We start from the raw sequence: 15177 nt of genomic DNA, 5'->3' as shown, positions 1-15177 counted from the left end.
AAGAAAATATAAATGAAAATCAATTCAGTATCCAAAAATTCAGGTGACACGGAATTTCGAGGATGCACCTATTCTATAAAGTAAGATTATGCCTTTTTGTTTTGGGTCTCTATGATGCAAGAATTCTAGAACAATAGTTATCCTTGCCTCATACACTAATTGAAAGCACAGGGATCTCTCAGAGGGTACTTTCTGTTTCTGCACCAGAGCTCCTCCAAAAACCGTCACAACGGCAGCAAATTAAACCAGGGGAGTTTGAGAAGCCGGGGCATCGTGAACAGGGCCAAGACTGTCCCAAGCTGACTTCATGTGGTGAGGTGCGTGACAGGGAACTGAGATAACCACAAAATGTGCACGGATACTATTACGCTGAAGTACACTGATAACAGAGTTAAATATTCTAAATAGTTCATTTCTAAGGGATTACTACACTTCTCCAGACTCAAAGTCATTTATGCCTTTCAACTTATTTGAAAGCTTTTGGTAATAACTCCTCAAATATTCATTGCTTGTCATATTCTAAATAGTGAATTCCTGGATGCAAATACACAAGCCGTATTAGCACTAATGGACTTATGTATTTGCACCAAGGAAAGAACATACATCTAGAAACCTGTTCTCTGCTGCTCATAGGCAATCATGGTACATTTTCTCTTGTGGACAAAATAAAAATGCATTGCTATTTACGTGGAACCATTCAGGTGTTACAGGCATTTCTATAACGTCCAAGAATGCATTGGCCATGACCAACTAAAGTCGTTTTTGGCTTATCATCATTCAAGCTGAATTAATAATATTAAACAGCATGTGGGATGAGGGAAAACACAGTGCAGAGCAACATTAAAATCCCTTTCTACCCAAGCATAATTCATTTTGATCTTTACTACTTGATTCAGCTAAAGGTCAAACCATATATGATGGTTTAGATCCAGAAAATATATTATTTCGCTGTGCAGTATGGTCTGAAATGAGGGCAACTAATTTAAAAATGGATGCAATTTGGAAAATATAAATGTAATGAAAAATGCATCCACTATGAAGTATATAAATTAAGTTCTACTATTGATTACTGCCAACATTTAAAATCTCCCCACTCATACTGGTAATGCCTTTAGTGTAACTTAATTTTCTTCCTATTGTGTTGATGCCTCAATGAACATCACTCTGGTGAGGGACCAAACACAGGTCAGAAATGTTAGTGATGATAAATTACAGACCTTAATAACTTTTGAACAGTTTTAAATGTACAAGTCATCTAGGAGTCATTTAGCTCGATAGATGAATGGTTAACGAACTACATACACTAATAAGAACCATGTGTTAGTCTGTACCACTACATGGCATAAGCCCAAGATCTAACTGGGCTTTGGAGCATATACAACTGGAGAAAGAAAAAAAGTGAATTATCTTATTAAAAGACTGTATGAGCAAAAATCGCTCATGAATTTATACAAATAATTTATGAGCACAAAGGCTTTATTAAAAGACTGGCCAGATTCATAACTGACAGACGGCTGAAATGTGACCAGGTTTGGGATAGGGAAAAAACAGGCAATGAGTAGATTCAGGTGTTTGCTTGGTCATTTGGTATTTTTGCTTTCAATGAAAGGGGGTGTGAAAATCTTCATCTTTCTTGCAGACTGTTTGGACTGGGGCTTTTATACTTTACATGTTACTCCCATTTTTTGCTCTTGGGTGAGTCACAAGCAACATGGGCTGCCCTCCAACATCCTCCTGAGGGACATCCACAGAGCAGGTTCTGGAAGGAACCCAAATCAGTCCAACTCCAAGAAGTCTAAAGCAGTTCTAATATGGAGAGACTTAAGAATCAAGCTAAAAGAGGCCAGATTGAACAAGTGATAGTTTCCCCATTACTGAATTAAAACTGACAGGTGACATCTTGCCTGGTGTAACAGTGAAGAAATCTTCACTAATCCACCCACTTCAGTCATTTCTCAAGAGTCATCTGCCTGCCGCCATATCACAATCGCCAAGGCAGCTTGTTTAAAATCTGTACTCCTACTAAATTACCTGCCAGGCCTCTGGTAATAAGATCGCCAGTCTTTTACAAGCAGCCCTGGAGATCCTCGGGAGCCCTGAAGCTTGCAAGCTCCGGTGCTGGGAGGCAGGCCCAGGTGGTTCTTCTTTCCACCACACGTGCACGGCTCCCACGGCTCCTCTCACTTCCCACCATCACACCTACGGTGCACACGTCAGCAATACAAGACGCACCAGACTCTTTAAGAGCAGTATGAATGAACGGATAAATGCGCGAATGAGGAAAGTTAATAGTATTTCTGAAACAAAACAGGAATTCTGATTCCATTAGAGTTGGCTCTACAAATCCATTCACAGCCTTCTAAAAATCCCCACAGTGCTCCAAACTACTCACTCTATATATTTGGCAGTATGATCTGAGCTTCTCAAATACTGATCACAGTAAACTGTGGAAAAAAGAAAGAAGAGGAAATGAAAAGCACTGATTCTGAATTCTCAGAAACGTCATGATGCTGTGCTGCTCTCTACCCTGCATAGCTGGCTGGCAGACACCACCGTGGTCCCAAAGCACATCTGCTGCGAAAGCTGTTGCTTAGCAACAGCAATCAATGCTGTATTTCCTCTTCACCATTTGCCTAAAGATTGAGACACTGCTTCAAGGTATTATTTTCAAATACCTTCTGTTTCACTGACCAAACATGTTTGTTAATTTTTCTATTATGCGAAAAGAAATCGGGAACGAAATCAGCATAGGAATTCAAGAAAAAAGAGAGAAGGTCAGTGTAACACAGGGTGCTTTGGGATTTGTTTGATGAAGAAAAATTCTTTGACAGCTCATTGACTTTATTTGCTATACCCTTTCATTCTGCCATTTTAGAATTGATTTCTGCTAGCTCATGGGATATGAAAGCCATTAGCATGAATTATCATTCTAAATGCAGATCCACAAGGTACTGCCATAAAACACAAAAAGCAAATGATTTTCAGAAACTGGTTTAATATACATCTCACATCTCCGTTAAAGCTCATGTCTTGCTTACATTCTTTTTTTTTTTTAAATTTTTTTTTTCCAACGTTTTTTTATTTATTTTTGGGACAGAGAGAGACAGAGCATGAACGGGGGAGGGGCAGAGAGAGAGAGGGAGACACAGAATCGGAAACAGGCTCCAGGCTCCGAGCCATCAGCCCAGAGCCTGACGCAGGGCTCGAACTCACGGACCGCGAGATCGTGACCTGGCTGAAGTCGGACGCTTAACCGACTGCGCCACCCAGGCGCCCCTTGGTTACATTCTTACTAACCACCAGCAGCATTTTCCAACATCTTTTCACTGATAGTACAAATCTTTCAGATAAGCAAGGCTTATAATCTAAATTACTTGGTGCTTCGGATATATTTACAAGGTAAATTATATACACACCATACAACACCGACTTTGAAGAAGCAGATACGAAATTTTATTTTAAATACACCAATATGTCCTACCAATGAATGGGTTCTTCATACAAAAACACGAATGAGACCCAGGAACTTCATGTGATACTTTCTAATAAAAAGAGTTGATATTTGCTTAAAGTATGTGCACAATCAGTGGTGGACCCATCTGGGTGGGTATAATGTGATAATTATTTTCCACATTTATTGACTGCCTACTATGTATAAATCTCTATGGGCAGCATAAAGATGAGTAAAATGTGATCCCTGTACAAATCTTGTGCTAGAAACAGTCATATCAAGAAGTAATACAGAAGAACATAGATTTTACCTCAAGTATTTGTTTAGTTGCAACAAGTGTCCCAATTAATATGGATTATATCTGCAACACAGACTAGATGAATAAATCATAGTCCGAGACCTTTATTTTTTATGATAACATTCAGCATTGGTAAGGATGTATAGTGAGATAAAAATGTCATAGTTAACTGTAAAAGACATCAGGCCAGGAAACTAAATCAACCTTTCTGAAACACTGGCAAAATGTAATAAAACTATTTAAAATATGCACATTTTAAACTTTAACATGATAATTATGTACCTAAGAAACTAGTTTAGGAAATAAAAATGCCAACAAAAGATATCTATTTCAGCTATATTTAAAACAGTAAATAAATACCCAATATTAGAATGAGTAAATGAATAATGATATAGCTATATGATAAGTACTACTAAAATATTTTTCAAGAATATTTTATGAGAGCATAAGTCAGTCAGAAAAAGACAAATACCACATAATCTCACTCATATGTGGAATTTAAGAAACAAAACACATGAGCAAAGGAAAAAAAGAGACAAACCAAGAAACAGACTCTTAACTATAGCGAACACAATGATGGTCACCAGAAGGGGGTGAGGGATGGGTGAACTAGGTGATGGGAATTAAGGAGTGTGCCTGTCGTGATGAGCACTGGGTGATGTATAAAGTTGCTGAATCACTCTATTGCACACCTGAAACTAATATAATACCATATGTTAACTATACTAGAATTAAAATTTAAAACTTAATTTTAAAAGGAAGAGTATTTTGGGGCTCCTGGGTGGCTCAGTTGGTTAAGCGTCCAACTTTGGCTCAGGTCATGATCTCACGGTTTGTGAGTTCAAGCCCCGCATCAGGCTCTGTGCTGACAGCTTACAGACTGGAGCCTGCTTCAAATACTGTGTCTCCCTCTCTCTCTGCTCCTCCACCGCTCATGCTCTGTCTCTCTCCTTCAAAAATAAATAAAAACATTAAAAAATATATTTTTGAAAAGGAAGAGTATTTTATGAAATCATTGCTATAATGTCGAGAGGAAAACCAATGAAAGAAAATAATCCATACTAAATGCACAGAAAACACAGTAAAGGAAAATGTATCATAATATTAATAATCAGAGGTGGTATTTATTTCTTGGCTTTGCTTTTCTATGCCTTCCTAGGTTTTTTATATTGACTATGACATATTTTGTAATCAGAAAAATATCCTAATAAATACATCAGAATCTTATTTCAACTTCTATTTACAGATTTTTAAATTTCATCACAGAATTTCAGCCCTCACTGGTCTCCTAAGCACTGGCAACTTGAATGATAAAGTACTTAAGCTTCACAAGTATTTTTGGATCAGCAATTTCATATTTCTATAAATGTCTGATAAACTTAGTCAATATTTTCCCAGAGGACAGTGATAATAAAAGCATATAATTTAGTCTAAACAAAATTATCTTTTATTTAACAATTCAACAAATATGCACCAAGCACAGGACATACAAATAAAATGACAGGATACTCTTGGGATGCTACGGATACATTTCAGGGGCTTGCTCTCTTCTGATGACCTTCCAGAAGATATAGGGCCCCAAGGCACAGCATTTGTCTTGTATCAGAATATACTGTGTGTCCACAAAAGAAGTTTCTACTACTGTCTGAAGCAGGTGATTCTGCAATCTACAACTGCTAACCCCCCTACCACCAGAGAGACTGAAGGGTCAGGGATGCAGACAAATAAAATTAAGAGAACTCTGTCAACAGAAATTAGTATTTCTGTAAATCTTCCTTCCATTCATATTATATAAATACACACACAATATTCTTTTTCTCAGTGACTAGAGGGGCCAAAAACAGCAGTTTTCTAAGCCCAATAACTGAGGTGCAGACTTTCTGATCTTTATACCAGCAGAGAATATGTTAATACTTCCAATATCAAAGAAGGAAACTGGAGTTTTAAATCATGAAGTAAGTTGACCAGGATCACCAGCTAACCAGCAAGGAGATAAAACTCAAGCCTAGGTCCGTTTACCCCCTGAAGTCAGTGCTCCTTCCCTTACAGAACATGTGACACTCAAGCAAATGGATAGGAGAGAGGTAACCACTTCCAAGGAGCAACAGACAAGAATGGGAGGCAGAAATAAGCAAGACGTCCTGAGGTCCCCACTCCCAGCTGGCTAGAATAGGGGCAGGGGGACACGGCTTGTGCCAGACGGCCCATCTCCTGCATTTCCAAGATGGAAGGGTGGCCCTGTTCAAAGGTCAAGATTGGTTGCACCTGATGCTCCTCTCCCTGGCTCCACACTCCCTTCCAACTTGATGATCTCCCCTTGACCCCTGGGACCGCTGAAATGTTTGTGGTGGCCATGAGCTCTGAGTACACCCCAGTTTTAAATCTGCCTATGAATAAGAAAAATTCCTCCTGTCCTGTTCCTTTCTCTTACTCAACATAGTTGCTCTCCCTTCAAGAAGTGCCTTTCGGTGACATCCTGGATTTCCTATAATCTGATCTGAACTCCTGCTATCAAGAGCTCCACAGAGCTCGCTCCCATAACCTGCCCTATTTGCTGGCTCTCTTGTACCAACAAAATGCCCCCTCAACAACAGGCGGCAAAGATATATTAACCTTTAGTTAATCTAAAGATACAGTTAATACTGCACTGAACACATGACCTCTGTCTCCCCACCCATAATCACCCAGACTTTCTTTTTTTCAAAAGAAGTGATGGTATTGGCCTAAAGGGAACATGGTCTTCCAAATGCCCAGTTGGGAATGATGATGTGGAAAATAACGAGGGAGGAGTCTTGAACTCCAGAGATAGATTTCACATCCAAGTTTACTAATCAGTAGAAGGTGAAATACTTTAAATAGACTTCTTTGGTAAAAGCATGCAGGATGAACTGAAGAGGACAGACACAAGTGTCCAATGTCAAATCTGTCCATTTCGTGCTAGAATGTTAAACTGAGCATGGCAAGAAATCTCAAAGGAAAAACAGGCAGGACTCTTACTTAACTGTACATGGTATAAAATAAAGAGAAAACCCAAAGAGGGGAGATCTGACACCAACATGTTTAAGTTTGTCATATCAGCTTATTATGGGATGAATGAACTACATTAAGGAGTTCTTCAAGATAAAACCCAAGAAAGTTAAAAATTAGCGTGCTGAAATAAATAAGCAAACACACAATAAGTATGTTCCTAAAATTTAGGGCTAAGATAGAAACTGTTTTAGACCACTGGGTCCTGCCATGCAAAGAGATGTTTCCATTCTATCCAATGCTTTCCATAACGGTCACCGAAAATAATTTTAAAACTTTCCAAAGAGAGCTACCAGGATATTTAGGTATAAAAAATTAAGAAACAGAACCTTCTGATTACTGAAGAATGACAGTTAAAAAACACACAGAGAGATGCAGAAGTCACTTTGCAGCTAAGTTAGCTGAACCCCCAAACGTACATGCTCGTGTTTATGCTAAGAGCACCATACAATCACACATATATATATATATATATATATATATATATATATATATATATATATATATATATTCTATTATCAAAATCACTTTCTACTGTGTAGTAAGTTAAAATTCATGGATATACCTTATTTTCTCTTTCTGTTTTCTTTTTTGTTTTTTAGGTTTCTACCTTGCTAAAGAACGTTTCTGCTGAGCTTTCTATTCTTCATTCACTCCAATTAAACTGCAGTGATTCACCAGTTATTACCACCACAGCCATACACGTGTTGAAGAGAAGATCATGATTATAATCTGCACAATTACCGACGGCTAGATAGCATGCCTACACACGGTGTTTTGAAAAACAGCTTCATTTCCGATGGAGATCAGGACAGCAATAAAAGAGTTCCACAGTCTCTTCACTAAATACATCTTTGTTTGCATGGTCTGTGTATACTGTCATGGGGCAGGTGCGGGAAAATGTAAAATATAAATATTTAAAATCCAACTGAGCTGCTGTGAAGTCAATGACAAAGAAAAATACAAACATGGGGGCTTCATGCATACGGCTAAATACATAAATAACTATGAAATCACCAAAACAAAGCAACACATCCCTATTTCTTACTGGTGCTTATTATAATTCAACAGCAATATATTTTCATTAATCCGGAGCCATCTGAAAAATATGTCAAGCAACACTTAACTTCATTGAGTCTGAGGCCCCAAATAATGTTACCAATAGTGAGCAACATCATTAGATGTGCTTTGTATTTAAGAAGAAATCGTTCATTAGACTTGGTTTGTATTTAAGAAGAAATGGTTACCCAGCTCTCGTCACCCCACACAGTCACTTGAATCCTCCTTAGTCTTCATGCAGCCAGGCTGACGAGCAGCAGGACACAGTAGGGGTGAGCAGAGTTCAGCTGCCCAAAGAAAAGTCAAAGGACAAACTGATTTTGTTAAATGTCTTTTTTTTTTTTTTTTTTTTTTTTTTTTTTAAGGCTACCCAGAGGTGGAATCCTGGGTGATGTCAGTCCAACTTATCTGACAAAACTTAAAATTGTATCTACTTGGATGAAAGTCAATGAGCTAACCACCTTTGTATCTTCCACTTGGGAAGTTACGACTCGTAAGGACATAAAAATAGTTTTTTAACCAAATTATAGTCCTTTAGCTACAAACCCAAATAATCAGCAATTCACAAGGAAAGTGAAGAGAAAGCAAAAGATGGAGGCATTCTGGCTACCAGAAGAAACAAAGAGCAGACTTCAGAAAAGCCAAACAATAAAGCATATTTCCATATCTGAAAATATGCTGAACCAAATAACCCAAAGAGCCCTCCTGAAACACATATTTTAAAATGCATCACTACATTATTTGTATTCTTATTTGGGGGTAAAAACACATAGAAGATATTTAGGGACAACGGGGGAATGTGAATACAGATTAGGTAGTAGATAAATATTAGAGAACTCTTACTCATGTGATACAGTAGAGTCGTTCTATAGCAGAATGTCCTTATTTTGACAAGATACACAGCAAAACATCCAGGGTAAGTTTCATGATACTTGCAACTGACTTCCAAATGGCTCAAGAAACACACACACACACACACACACACACACACACACACACACACACATGCACACAGCTGATATGGCAAAAAAATTAATAATTAGTGACTTTAGGTGATATCCGTCCTGTCTTATCCTTTTACCTTTTCTTCATGATTGAAAGTTTTTACAATAAAAGATGAAGAAAGGGGCCCCTGGGTGGCTCAGTCAGTTAAGTGTCTGACTTCGGCTCAGGTCACGATCTCACGGTTCGTGGGTTCGAGCCAGGCATCAGGCTCTGTGCTGAACGCTTGCTCAGAGTCTGGAGCCTGTTTCAAATTCTGTGTCTCCTTCTCTCTCTGCCCCTCCTCCACTTGCACTCTGTCTCAGTCTGTCTCTCAAAAATAAATAAATGTAAAAAATAAAAAAGTGTTTTAAAGATGAAGAAAAGTTAAGGCATTTAAGAAGGTCTATTTAAAAACAGAAAATTGAAAAATAAAATAAAATTCATCATTGAGATGATAAAAAAAGAAAAGTATCCTTAGAGAACTACACTGAAGCAAAAGCAATAAACCTGAGAGATTAGGTAACTTCTCCAGCTAGCTTTCTCCCTGGGTAAATCTGGCTAAGCCAGGGAACCCTGAACTTGCACCTGAGAGCCACCTGGGCCACACCCAGAGTGGGAACTCTAAAACCAGGCTCCTGAATAGACCTGGGCTCCAGAGGATGACACCCTTAGAACAAATTATAACAAACCCATTCCACATTAGGAACAGGAGGGAAACTGCCAGTCTAGACCTAAGCACTAGATAGAGTGGGATACTTTTTTCTAGAGAACTTATAACCATAACTTGGCAATTGGCCAAGCTTCACCCTAAATTAACATTAACTTTCTGGTCCAGGAAGCCTCAAGCACAAAAATTAACCTTCGAGAGATCTAGGGCTGTTAAAGCCCTCGTTAGCCACCAGAAGAAGGGCAAATTCATTCTGGATGAATACACTTCCAATACAAACTTCAACAAATTTCAAAAGAGCCTGAGCTTATGGTTTAAACACACACACACACACACACACACACACACACAAAACAAGGAAACAAAGACTTATGAGAAAGTCTCAGCAGAAATACCACATAGCTGAATTAAACAGATCTCATAATTTGGATTGTCAGAATTTAAAGTAAGTGTTTAATATGTTTAAAGATACAAGAAATGGAAAATATGAGAAAGGATAAAAAATGTTGTAATGTCTAAGCCAAAAAAACTTCCAGAACTGAAAAACACAGTTACAATTTAAAATGCTAATTTGAAAATTGGCAATAATCCTTAAATCCTACAATGTCAAACGTTGGTGAAGATTTGAAACAATGCAAACTCTGATACACAGATGGTTCGGTATAAATGTATACAGTCCCTTTGGAAAAGGATTTGATGTTATCTAGAGAAGCTGTGAAAAGCATACTTATGACCCAACAATTCCATCACAAGTTATACATCCTACAAAAACTTCTGTATACATTCAACAGAGGTAGGTTCATGAATGTTATGGCAATGAAGTAACAGTTAAAAGGAAAGCAAATTAAACTATGATACATTTACATAATAGAAAACTATACAGCAGTGAAACTGAATGAGCTACAGCTACATTCATCATGGATAAATTTCAGAATACTCAACTAAAAAAAGGAAGAAAAGGAAGTAGAAAACCAACAAGTAGAATCTGACTTCACTTATTTTTTTCAATGTTTATTTATTTGAGAGAAAGCACGTGTTCAAAGGGGAGAGGGGCAGAGAAAGGGGGAGAGACGCAGAGCTTGATCCCATGAACCTGAGATCATGACCTGAGTTGAAATCAAGAGTCGGATGTTTAACTGATTGAGCCTCCTAGGCGTCCCTATATGTTTTTAACTTTGTTTAAATGAACTCAGATTGGAGCACCATAATGAAAAAAATTATTTAACAAAATCAGAAAACAACAAAATGCTTCAGTATCCTAGCCAAAAGCATAAAGTTATTACACTCCATAGCAAAAAAAAAAAAAAAAAAAAAAAAAAAAGCCTTAGAAAAAAGAAAACCAGTTGACATTCAGGATGATCACAGCAAAACATCCATGTGCTTCAAGAATATATAAGATACTGCAGTGAGTAAAAGACCAATTTTCTCAAGGAGACATCCATCCCAAGAGCATCAACAGCCGTCCACGAATGCCTGGGAGGCAAGCCTGTCTGCAGTAGAAGCTGGCTTACACCAGCTAATCAGTGACTTTTCTTCTCCCACTATTTCTGTTCATCCAATTCCAGCTCTAATGATACCTTGTAAGTGCAATTTGGGGCATCTGTTATGTTCTTCTAAACCCAGCCTTAACTTTATATGGTGAAAATCTTAAATTTTCCCCAACTGATACCACCTCTTTCCACATCTATTGACTAGGATATGACTTGTATTCTGGGTTGTACTGTCTCATCATAATTCACGTTAGAGCCAAATCTGCTATTTTGACTGTGATGTTTTGGCTAGAAACTGAACAGATGGATAGTTTTTCTCTGGTATGAATATTTGCCAACAATTGGAAGGGTGTAAAACTTATTCTCAAAGAAACCCAAACATAACCACAAGGAGTCTAACAAATAATTAAAATATCCACTGTTACAGACAAGGCTCCACAGGAACACAATGCGTATTCAGAAATCTTGATATGAAATGACAGTTAATTAAAAGAACTTAGGTAATGTTGCTGAAGTAATGATCATAATAGAACCTGGAATCATATTAATGATCATAATAGAACCTGGAATTATACAGGTATTGTGTTCATATTCATCTGGTTCTTACAATTCTGTGAAATAGATATTGAGGTATTATTACCCTGACTCTATACAGACAAGGAATAAAGCATGGGAGGAACCTGTGTTACCCTAGAAAATGGACTTATCTCAGAAAACAGACCTGCAGTGGGAGCTTGTCTGTGCCTCGTCAGCTGTGTACCTCTGAGCAAACAACTTAATTTCTAAGAGCCTCCACCTTATTTGTAAACAGGCCGAGGAACACCTAGGGAGAATTATGTAAGATTTATAGAAGTTCCTAACAAGAGCACCTGTCACAGAGTAGGTTCTTAAAAACCATATCCTTCCTTAAATAGTAACTCGATAAAGAAGTCCCAGTTGACAAGAAAAATTCAAACTTTTCATCTTTACTCCCTTCAAACAGAGTCAGAGGTGACTGAGACTTAGGGCAAGAGAAAAGTCCACACCTGAAACATCAGTATAAACTGGAGGTAGCCAGCAGCTCCACACTCTACAGTCCCACTTCCGTGGCTTCTCACAGACATCCTGAGGACTGGACAGAGTCTAATGAGTGGGTCATTAAGTAGTCGGAAAAGACAGAACTGCCCTAGCAGTAATGCTCATGAGTCATTTGATACTAAAGCACATATCCTCTAATATTGTTATCTGACATCTAAGGCAAGCATACATTCTCTACACAGTGCGGCAGTCACACTGTGTCAATCCAAACAGCCCTCGACTCACAGATTCCCAGTTCTGTTATGGGTGACCTGTGACTGACAGATACTCCCTGGAGCTTCGACCAGATGCCCTTTGGCCCAACTCCTGTGGCTCCTGGGGGGAGGGGGGGGTGGGCAGCAGGGGTCTCACCAGGAACAACCATCTACCTTAGCCAGGGACGAGGACAGAGTGGGCAGGGGAAGCCAACGGCTGCAGAGGCACACATCTACCCACAGCTGCCTCATCAGACAAAAGACACAGAAGTCTCCAGGGAGCAGAAGTGGTGGCGTTCTCAGATCAACTACACAGCCTGAATGAAAATCTCAGAAACCTTCCCACCTTCATGATTTTAGTTTCTTGTCCTTGTGTCTCCTGCTTGGGGGTGACACACAGCCCTTCGCAGAGTATTATTTGTTCATTCCACCATTTTGAAGAAATACCAAACAATGGAGTCACGGTCACTAGGAAGGAGGCCTAGTACCCCCTTGTTTCTCTTAGGGACCCAATACCAGGCTGTCGCTATTGAAGGCACTCAAAGATTTGACCTAACCTTGATGTCACTTCAGTAGGCCTGCCCCTCCCAGGGTCCCCATCTCCACCACACAGCATGTACTACCCGACAAGCACAGTGCATTGGAATCGTGTCTCTCGAATGGGCCTTTAGGATATGGAAAACTTCAGTAATTATTCAGTAAATAAGCTGGAATTGCTAAAATCTGTTATTTCATTAGGTAAACGTAATCACATTGTAACATTCGGTTTGACTTGCTTCCAACATCAGCTTTCATTATAACCTGAAAAGAACTGAAAAATTCTTTTGGTTGTCAAGACCTCCTTCTCACTTATAAGAGGATTTTAATCCTTTTATGTAAGAGCATCATGCAAGCATCATGCATTGAACTCACGGGCTGGGTTTTTTTGCACAAGGCTACCAGATGAAAAAGATTTGCAAGCTCTCTGTCCTCATGCAGCAGAAAAATAATAAACAACTGAACGATAACGATAACATTTTAGACAATGCTAATGCTCAAAGAGAACACAATTCAGCTTTAATGGGGGAGCCCCTTTAGATTGAGTGGTCAAGAAAGCCCTTTCTGAGGGGCTATCATATTTAATGAGACCTGTACACCTAAGACATTCCTATCAGAGGAGCCAACAATTGTAAGGATCTTCTGTTGAAAACAGACTTGGCATGTTAGAGGGACAGAAAGAAATCCAGTGGGGCTCGAATTCACAACCCCAAGATGAAGACTCACATGCTCTTTCAATTTTTTAACCTATGTTTGCAATGAAGAATAGAAACTCTCTTATAAGAATACCAAACTAACCTTTGAATAGACTGAAGATATAAAAATACTCCACTAGGCAACAAACCAAATATATCTTCTATGAATCGCAGTAAAATAAAAAGTGTCTATTAATCATCACTGAATTTTAATTTTTTTAATTTATTTGTTTTGAGAGAGACAGAGAGAGAGAGTGCAAACGGGGGAGGGGCAGAGAGAGAGGGACAAAGGATCTTCATGAAGCAGGCTCTGCATTGAAAGCAGAGAGCCCGATGTGAGACTTGAACTCCTGAACTGTGAGATCACGACCTGAGTTGAAGTCAGATGCCTAACCGAGTGCACCAGCCAGATGCCCCAATCATCGCTGAATTTTAAAGCTCAGGAAAACCTTATGAATCATATAGTTCAACCAAGATAAAAGGCACAGCATAGGAAACATAATCAACGGCGGTGTAATAGCATTGTATGGTGACATATGGTAGCTACGCTCATGGTGAACACAGCATTAGTGTATAGATTTGCTGAATCACTATGTTGTACACCTGAAACTAATGCGACATTGTGTGTCAATTATACTTACAAAAAAATCATATAGTTCATCCTCCTTGATTTCAAAACACATTATTGAATTTGTTTAGCATCTACTATAAGGGGACGTTATTTGCTCTCCCTAATTTTCTTTAATATTAATGATTAACACTTAATAACTACTTGTGATAATAACATTAAGTCCTATTCCTCAACAATTCACATAATCTTAGCTCATGGGAAATATGAGCCAAGTCCCATCTCCCTTACACTCCTTGGTAAACTGGTAGACCCAGAGAAGGACTAGGGTGATACTTTCTTTGGAACATATCACAATACATGATTAGATGCACTTTTCCCTTTTTCTACTACTAGAGGACAAAGTTTCTCTTTTAGGAAATGTTGATTATATATTCTACACTTCTCTGCTTCGTCTCCAGCTCATGTGTTTAAGAGCCTTTCAAAGGACTAAATAACACAACTTTGATAGTGGTAGAAACTCCACCTTAAGACAACAGGTTGGAGGACTGGGTTCCTTTACCAACAGTCTGAATTTGAGCAGATGACCTTTCGAGCCCCTTTACTTTTAAGCAGGAGATGAAAATAATACAAGTTTACACATAATCATTCAAATAATTTTCTAAGGTCCCATCTGCCTCTAAAAACTATGATAAATATATTTACAAACTAGATTTGGCAGGACGTCGTTATTTACACTTATATAATATATTTTATTGTTTCAAAGTTTACTTCAGGGCAATGAAGTTGCCTTTAACTTACCTCAAGTAGGGCAATTCAACTGGCTTCCCTGATTAATTCCCATGAAATAGCTTATTAGAGGACTCTTGAGTTTATAACATTATTAGGGGAGGGTAAAGTTGATAGAATACTAGACTCCAACATTTTGAGGCATAAGAAAATCGAGTATTACAACAAAAAGAATTAGAAGACATCCAAATCAGTAAGGAAGAAGTAAAACTTTCAATATATGCAAATGACTTAATAGTGTATATAGAAAACCCGAAAGACTCTACCAAAAAGCTACCAAAACTGATAAATGCATTCGGTAAAGTTGCAGGATACAAAATCAATGTACAGGAATCTGTTGC

General features: G+C 38.4%; 1 protein-coding gene and 1 long non-coding RNA gene across 4 annotated transcripts in view; one reads left to right on the top strand and one right to left on the bottom strand.

Moving 5' to 3' along the window:
* SMYD3 (SET and MYND domain containing 3) overlaps positions 1-15177 on the bottom strand; it is a 684892-nt gene that overhangs the window by 404422 nt on the left and 265293 nt on the right. The gene's annotated exons all lie outside the window — the stretch shown is intronic.
* Positions 133-7704, top strand: LOC132686883 (uncharacterized). Its single transcript, XR_009613895.3, has 2 exons — positions 133-317; positions 7379-7704. It is a non-coding gene; the product is annotated as an uncharacterized LOC132686883 (long non-coding RNA).

This window comes from Panthera onca, chromosome F1 (assembly GCF_046562875.1).
Source record: "Panthera onca isolate mPanOnc1 chromosome F1, mPanOnc1 haplotype 2, whole genome shotgun sequence".
In the NCBI taxonomy this organism is placed as follows: domain Eukaryota; kingdom Metazoa; phylum Chordata; class Mammalia; order Carnivora; family Felidae; genus Panthera; species Panthera onca.
The sequence above is the reverse complement of the archived record's forward strand: the minus strand, read 5'-3'. Positions and strand labels throughout refer to the sequence as shown.